Raw genomic sequence first — 8437 nt, 5'->3', positions numbered from 1 at the left:
CCCAGCCCCAAGGCATCCACTGCTTGCAACGGGGAGCCCCCAGGCTCATGCCAAAAGCCTAGGCACGGAATAGCCTCTTTTCAGCCCAAACCTGCAGGCGCCTCTCCCCAGCCACACAATGACCTCAGGGGGACTTGGAGGAGCAGGACTGTCACCTTTTGGTGGGCAGAACAGCTAAGGCCAAGATGCCTCTATGCTGGAACACAGCTGCTTTTCCCCAGGGTTGTTTTAAATGAACCCGTGGGCAGCGAAGGAACTTGAGTCCCCCACTGTAGGCCTCGTGGCCATTTATTTACCCCAGTGCTGTCTTCTGGAGCTGAAAATGCATAAATGTGCTTGGAGGTGGCAGTCGTGTAAGGCTTTGCCCTGCAGGATCACAGCATATGTACGTTTTCACCTACAGAAACACATCCACGATGGTTGTAAACATTCCCAAATTATTGTCTGTAGCAGCCAGAGCTGGTTGCACTGTCTGTGAGAGCGCAGTGGCGATGCTTGTTGGCAAAATAAAGGATCCCTTTAAGTTTCTTGCAATCTGGAAAGCAACCCAGCGCAGCTCCTGTGTTGCAGCATCTCTCCTGAGCTGTTTCCAGTCCCTCAGAAGAAAAATTAAGTACCTAACTGGCATACAGAGTTTCCAACAATTATATTTTAAAAAACAGCTACTGGTTAGCAGAATAAAATCACTACATAAGGAAAATTAGTGCTTGTTAGTACACGTAATATTCAGAATCATGAGTAGAATAAAGGCAGCAGTGCAGAAACTGTTATCAGCAGAGAGAAAATTATTCAAGTATGCATTTGAGTAATTCTGCATTTTAATTTAACCCTTTGAAACATTAATCAAACCATGGCTAATTATAGGAATTAAGGAATTAAACGATGGAATCTTCTAAAAGATATTATTTAAAAGGCAGTTTACACAATTACTTGTATAGATGTTTGCTTTAAAGAGGGAAACATTTCTACTGTAATGAAAAGGGTCTTAGAAAATTAAATTAACAAGGGGGGACCAGGCTGATATGAAACTAAATTAGCATCAAATGCAAATTACAGGGTACTTAATGGTAGAAACAGGTGCAGAGCAGGTCCCTAAATGAGATAAATGAATAAAACATCCCTCTGCACAAATGTGGAAGCTGACACAAAGTCAATGATATGAATAATTCAGCAGCCTCAACACTGCTGTTGAGGTCAGCTTTCCTTGACCTTTGAAACAGGAAGTAAAATTCTGTCCAAATTTGAGTGACTGGAAATGCAGCAGTTATTTGTTGAAGGAAAAAAAAAATAGAAAATCCAGATTACAAAGAAAAAAAAAAATACAAAACCACACTGAGTATGTGTATACATACATATAAGACAATAAATTGAAACACTGAATAAATGTATCAGCAGGAGTAAGTGCAGAACTGAAAACCTATAAAATGTTAGATTCACAGTGGCTGCAGAATGTTTGTTTCAGCCTAAAACCCTAAAACGTGTGGGATACACGAGCGCATTTAGGTCATGGTATCATCTAAGCATGTTCAGAGCTAAATGGTTTCATCTTTCAAAAAAATAATTTAGTTGTGCTAAAGGGGATATTAATAGAGTCAAAGTCATTATATTTCAAGCATTACAGAAATCAAATCATATAAAAGTATCTGTTCAAAGCTGAGCAATCAATCATTTTCTTTCCTATAAACTTTTTTTTTCTTTGTAATAAAGGAACTGGAAGACTTCTTTTCTGGACTTTCAGCCTGAGCTACCAATTGAGTCACTACTTCATTTCAAAAATTAAAAAGTCACACTATGAAACTACTTGAAATGTAAACTATCCCAACAACAGTTTGCTGCAAAGCACAGGCTGTTTGCACGTGTGCCAGTGTGAGACAACTCTTAAATGTAGAAACTTTATATCTGTATTTTATGCAGATTTTTAATATGTAAATAAACTATAAATACAAATTCTTGTATTCCAGAAAGGAATACTTCTGTCTCTTAAAAAGATGGAAATCCAGAGCAGCTACCTTAAATCCAATGAAGTATCTCCGATTTTACATCCTCGTAACCAAATGAAGATTTCTGCACCTTTCCCCGTGACAAAATACTCAGCTGAAATCATAGGTCATATAATTACTGACCAGATGTACGGTCCTAATTTCAAATTGAATTTGACACTAAAACAGGTTAATAAGGTATGACAAATAAGTAATTTCTCCAAGCTGGAAAGGAAGGAAGAGAATCACCCCTGACGCTTGTCTTCTATGGCAACAAAAGATGTTAGATAAGAGAAGTTCTCTCTGCTGCCTCTGTTGTTGTATCAGTCTCTTTAGGAGTTTTCCTGCTTACCTGTCACCTGCAGAACACATGCCCAATATCTCTTACTGGGGGGCTAATTTTATTTTCTACATTTTAGGCAGGTGGAGCCCAGCAATGCCCCTGGCAGGGCAAGTTTTTGCACCGAGTTTTGCAAGGCGCTAGCGCGAGCTCTGGCAGCAGCCACCCCAAAGATGCACATTGATGCGCTAAACAAAATCAGCCCCAATATTGCATAATAACATGTGGCAAACACAACGGCACTTATCTTGGGGCTGGGTTCAGGGCTGCGCTCAGCGCCGGGCTGGTGTGCAGCGTGGCTCCCTCCAAACGCCAGCGATGAGAACCCAGCTGGTTCTCATTTTGAAACAACCAGTTTCTCTATCCCCAAGTGCTAAAGAAAATAATCCCAGCAATCCATGACTACACGCTTTCACAGGGACAGCAGTGAGAATTTGATTGTGGAGATAATTAAAGTCATTCCTGAAACTTCCAAGGAAAAGCAGCCGGGGGGAGGGGGCAACAGGGGCACTGATGCTTAAATTGAGCCAAGCAACCAGTTTGGCTTGGGGAATGGGGCTGGGGGGCTCCACTTTGGGGGAATTTGTTTTCCTGAAAATTCTCTCTCCTGCACTCTAATGGTTACAATATTTGCAAAGAAAATGCAATAGACTGCGGTGAGTAGGAAGATTAGAGCGAGGTTTGGAGCCTGGATGTTCCTAATTTGGCAAGAGCATCCAGAGGGAAATGCTTTCGCATTCTGGTAAACTTGAATAAAATTATGTACAGCCACTTCGATTAGAAGGGTTTAAAGGGAAATGATACCATAAAAGCAATAAAACCAACTGCTATCTGCTTCAAACACTGAAAACATCTTTTTAAAATTAATGTTTCCTGCAGCCCTGCCACGAGTTAGGTCTGAAATAATTTTAATATTAACAACACTCGGGAGCAGGTCAATCTAGAGCCAGCCATGTGACTGGGTTAGTCCTCTCCATCGTTCCAAAAACGGTGGAGCAATTTACACCACCCAGGCTAGTGTAAATCAGTAGGGCATAGCTGGCATCAGGAGAGATGCTCAGATCTGAGGATCTGGCTGAGTTGAGAAATAATCATAATGATGACGACAAAAAATAAAATAAAATAAAACACCTCGCTCCCAGCAAAGCTAAATTGTACAGCCCCTGTGTCACGCATCTGCTCTGACCCTCGTCATCCTGAAATGGGTGTGAAATTCAGAGATGGCAAGAAAGAGTTTAAAGCACTTGTAATCTCTCTGTCTGCACTATCTGCCTTGAGCAGGAAGGAGGGATCCGCTCAGTGAGAGCTATTCAGGGCCTCTCAATTAACCTGATTAGTTCAGCACGCCGCTCTCATGAATGACACCTTATCTTGGAAACCAAGGGAAAAAAACTTCCTTCCTCCTGGAGACACCCGTGTGCCCAAAAGCCAGAGAGCGGCACTGTGGGGTCACCTCCCCCAGCCCCACGGGTGCCTGGGGACCTGCGGGTGGGTGGTGGGGTACAGCCCCCAGGTGGCCCCGAGCCGGGGGGGGTCCCCACTTTTTGGGAGCCAACCATGCACACGATGGGGTCTGTGGGAGTGGGCTGCAGCCCTTAACCCCCGCAGTGCTGCCAGCAGGTTAAAGGGAGCGCAGGCGAGGAGGCGAAGCCCCCGGGACCGCCACCGCACTCAAGTGTGTTGTAGTCTGGAACTTGTTCCATACGTGACAGATTAATGAGCGATAACTGTGTTTCCATGGCAAAAAGCATTCCCAAAATTCTCTTTTGTTTCCCTGAGAACAGTCTCCCGTATTTTATTTTTTTTTAAATCACACCACTTTACAATAACGCAAATATTAACTAGCGGCGTGTTATTCTTTCAAGTGCGGGTGGCTGCGAATGTCAACAATGCTGACTGTTATGTACCGACTCCAAGAATTAATCACGGAAAATAGGTGTCTCAATTACAATTATCATACTGAAAACTCAAATTTATGAATGCCCAGCCAACTTTGAAGGCATTTATTAGAAAAACTCTGATGACTCGGAAAGTATTAATGCACTAATGACGCATTAGGGCATGATGTATTAATGTTCTTGTAATTTCTGACAAATTAAGTTACCATTGTCACAGCAGGGCAATCCTTTGGAAAGAAAAAGAGAAGTTCCTCTCTCCTGCCACGCAGGGTACGGCAGACGACAATTTGCGTACACATAATGGGGTTTTGCGAGGAGTTTTCCTCCTACGCTGTGGTACAGTTTATTCCATTTTTCAGAATGCCAGAACTATTGTTGAGCTCACTATGCTTTAAAATAAATAAATGCATAGATAGATAGGTAGATTAGAAGATAGATAAAAGGCACATGTAGCCAAGGTCTTGCCTTTCCTGCCAAGGTCCTTAGGGCACAGACCGCCTCTCAATACCGCTGCACAGCCCCTCCTGCAGCATCAGTGGAAGTCTGGCCAGCCCAGCAGGGCCTCCAGACCCACCAGTGGCACCAGCCCATGGTGCCAACAGAAACCCAAGACCAAGAGATAAGAGAAAAAAGGAAAAAAAAAAAAAAAAGAAAAAGAAAGAAAGAAAAAAAAAAGTTTCTGCCAGAAACCCCATCTTGAGAAATAAATTCTGCCCCAGAGCCCAGAAAAGTCCCAGGTTACACAGGGAACTCCATTGTAATGCATGGGACTCCGTTGTTTTTCTCAAAAAAGCAACAAATCCTGACTGGCTGTGGGGCACAAAACATGGCCAGATCCTTTCTCTCTCCCCCAGCCAAAACATGCCACAGGGCAAGCACACGTCTACGGCCAAATCCTGGCTCACGCAGGAACTTGCAAGCGATGCAGAGGCACACGGAGCAGGCTGGGGGAGACGCTAACATCAGGTCTTAATAGCTCTGAGTGTGGCTAATTTTCTTCTTCTTTTAGAGCAAAGAACTTTATAATGAATACAGAATACATTTCTCCTCTTCTTGTGTCATCTTTCTACAAAATCTGAGCTAGGTAAAGTGGTTTTTAACATCCACTTATCAAAGTGACTTAACATCTGGGAAGGCAGCCAATGGTTATGTAGTGATGCAGATGCCAAAAAATCCAACTGAAAGATTATATGCAGGGAGGTTACAGAGAAGACCTGACTCAACTGGGTGGAAGTGGATGGTTATCCTCCAGGAAAGCCTGAGAGACTCCCGCAAAATCATGGAGAAAATTACGGAAAATGATTACATTTTGAACGCCGTTTCCTTTTAACCCACTATAGCCCCTGGCTGTGTCCTGTACCAAGTAGTTTTTCCAAAGCCAAGTTCTGGAGTCAGTAAATGAACAGCTTTTCTCTCTCCAACAGTCATTGAGACAGCACTAACAAGAAACAAATCCTTTTTTACTGCTGGTCACTCACAGTGGGACACTAATTCTTCCTAACATTTACTTTAGATAATATTTAGCCTTTCCAGGGTCACAATCACTTCACTTGGGGTCTCTCTCTTTTTTCCCTCTTTTTTTGAAAAGATTAAAAAAAAAAAAAAATCTTCGAAAAATGACCTAACCATTGAATGATGTGATTAGCTGAACCAGTTTGCAACTCTGATGAGAAAGTCAACGTAGGAGGAGAGCGGAGAAAACCCGAGTGTGCAGCTGGCTTTTGGACCCTACAGCACTAAGGCATTGCAGAATCACCTTTTTTTAACCCCATTTTTCATCTCTTTCTGGCCTGGTATAGGCACTGGAAGAGTTAAAGAAAACAATAAAAGAACAACTGAGTGTACAGGGTAGGATTTACTGGCATTTACTTTTAATCTATGGTCCTTTGCTCTGTGGCTTATCAGCCCTATGTCAGCCCTTTTTCCTCCTTTATATTTCACGAGGGGACCCACATGCTGGTACTGAGAGACAGAGCCCAAGTGTCTGTAAGCTTTTTGTCAGGTAAAAAGAGAAGAAAAAGGAAAGGAACAAGAGGAAAAGCAAAGCTAAGAGGCATCTATTAGATGTCACTAGGCTTTTGTATTCATGTCAATGATTCAGGATTAGAGTATTTGAAATAATCTTATTGAGAGAACTCAAAAGCCCCACAGAGGGAAAGCCTGCTCGGGAGCATATGGCAGAGCAGCGGACAATATCTTATTAAGGATGTGTTAGCTAACACCATTACTTTTTATATTACATTACAGAACTATTGTGCCTCAGATGGTTAGCAAGATGCCGTAGTTGAGGAATGCCACTTTGGACATCACCGCATCGGTACAAAGCCAGCCGGACCCGGCCGGGTGCCTGCTGGGGGCTGCGGCTCGGCTGCCCCCCAACCACCAGGCAGGGGCTGGGGACCCTGCTCCTCAGCACGCAGGGACACCAGATCCCAGACCCCCCATCCCATCACAGCAGGGGTCACGGGGCAGCTCCTGCTGGCTCTCCATCCAAAAATCCCAGCCCAGTGCCAAACTTGGCTTCTTGTCAGATTAAAGGAATTTAATTTTGTTATAGTGAATGCTGCTAGCCTAAAAATAAATAAATAAATAAATAAAAAATCTCTCTTTTCTCTTGGACAAAAGCTTGTAATTGGAGAAATCGCTCTTTTTAAGGTTATCTTCATCTGCCTACACCTTTAGAGGCAGCAAGAAACCAAAGACAAAACAGCACTGTTCATAGCGCTTCAGTGGCTGCAGTGAAAGGCTCTATATCTGGGTCACCTTACGACTGTCCAGTATGTAATTTCAGTGACTTGAAATAAAGTATTTTAATAACTAATTTTATATAATTTGTGTATTAACTGCACCAGAAAATATGTTTTCACATTTCCTATTTCCAAACACTATTTTTAAAAAGTGGGTAGAAAATTATTCGTTCTGCTTTTAAAACCTCTAAAACACTGTCCTTAGCAAAAATAAAAAAATAAAATAAAAGTAAACACTCATTTGATACAGTAATATATTCTGATCACAAACTACCTATGCAAAGTTGCTAATGGGACACACTGGGAACTTTGTATGGATTTCTGTACTTTTCCAGAACTGTTACAAAAAAAAAAAAAAAAAAAACAAAACAAAAAAAAAAAAAAAAACACCTTGATGCTACAGAGAAAATTCACACCAGTATTTACCATTACTGCTACAGAGGATGGGTGCTCTCTGAGGACAACGTAAAATCCATTTCTAGAAAATTATCTCAGTCATGATTTACACAGAAACCTACAATTGTTTCTTCCTCTCTTTTAACTTTATTGGTTGTTATATTAAAAATATTTACTTTCAGCAGGCAAAAGCGAACTTGAATTTAGCATAGATGTTTTGGTAGACATGGCCAATTACTTATAAGAATGTATTTCAGCAGCTAGAGCATGCAAACATTTATGGCTGCTCACAGGAAGAAAACCACTCATACTCCCGAGCTCCAGCAGAACAGAGCAGGTTAGGTTCTCACCCAGTACATGCTGTGGTAGATATAAGACACTTATTTCACGTTCAGAACAATTTTAGCTAATCTGCATTAAAACTGAGGATGATGTTTGCAAATACCTTTTCCTATCGCTCTTATTCGGCTACTTACGTGTGCATTACCATTGCAACAGCAAATGCAGGAATAAATCAGGTGTTCAGATGAGACAGTAAATTTACCCACACTAGAAATGGTGTGTACAACCATAGGAGGAAAAAGCCAGTATTTTTTCCCCAAAGAAATCCCCACTCTTGAAAACAGAAAACCTGACCCTGAGCTGTGCAGTGAGGCCTGTGCACCAAGCACATCCTCCCTGCTTCGAGACACGGGTGGAGTTGATATTAAGCAACCAGTAGGTACAATTAGCACCCTTTGTGAGCTGAAACAAAGGGAAGCATGGCCCAGACCAGAGCAGAGCCCTCCTGGGACCACCCCTGCACACTGGGAGCATCCCTGTTGCTTTGCTGCACATGGGCAGCCAAACCTTTTAAAGTGTCTCTAACCTCGAATGCCCAAATTCATAAGGTCTTCACAATCGCCTTCAAAGGCAGCAGGTCCAGCATGTTCCACACACCCCCCAAATAACCTCTCTGGACTGACAGAGCATGGGAAGCACATCTGGCCATGTCCCCAGGAGCTGTTGGTAGGCACTAAAGATGACAGCCCAATGCCAAAAGCAAATGAGTAAACTGGTCTTCAGCTTCCCTAATCC

The 8437-nt window shown here is 42.5% G+C and overlaps 1 protein-coding gene across 9 annotated transcripts in view; it reads right to left on the bottom strand.

The window, feature by feature from the left end:
• Positions 1-8437, bottom strand: part of EBF1 (EBF transcription factor 1) — a 273556-nt gene that overhangs the window by 240340 nt on the left and 24779 nt on the right. The window lies entirely within an intron of this gene.

The sequence above is a fragment of the Oxyura jamaicensis genome, chromosome 13, assembly GCF_011077185.1.
Source record: "Oxyura jamaicensis isolate SHBP4307 breed ruddy duck chromosome 13, BPBGC_Ojam_1.0, whole genome shotgun sequence".
NCBI lineage: Eukaryota > Metazoa > Chordata > Aves > Anseriformes > Anatidae > Oxyura > Oxyura jamaicensis.
Note: the sequence above shows the minus strand (reverse complement) of the source record. Positions and strands in the feature narration are given on the sequence as shown.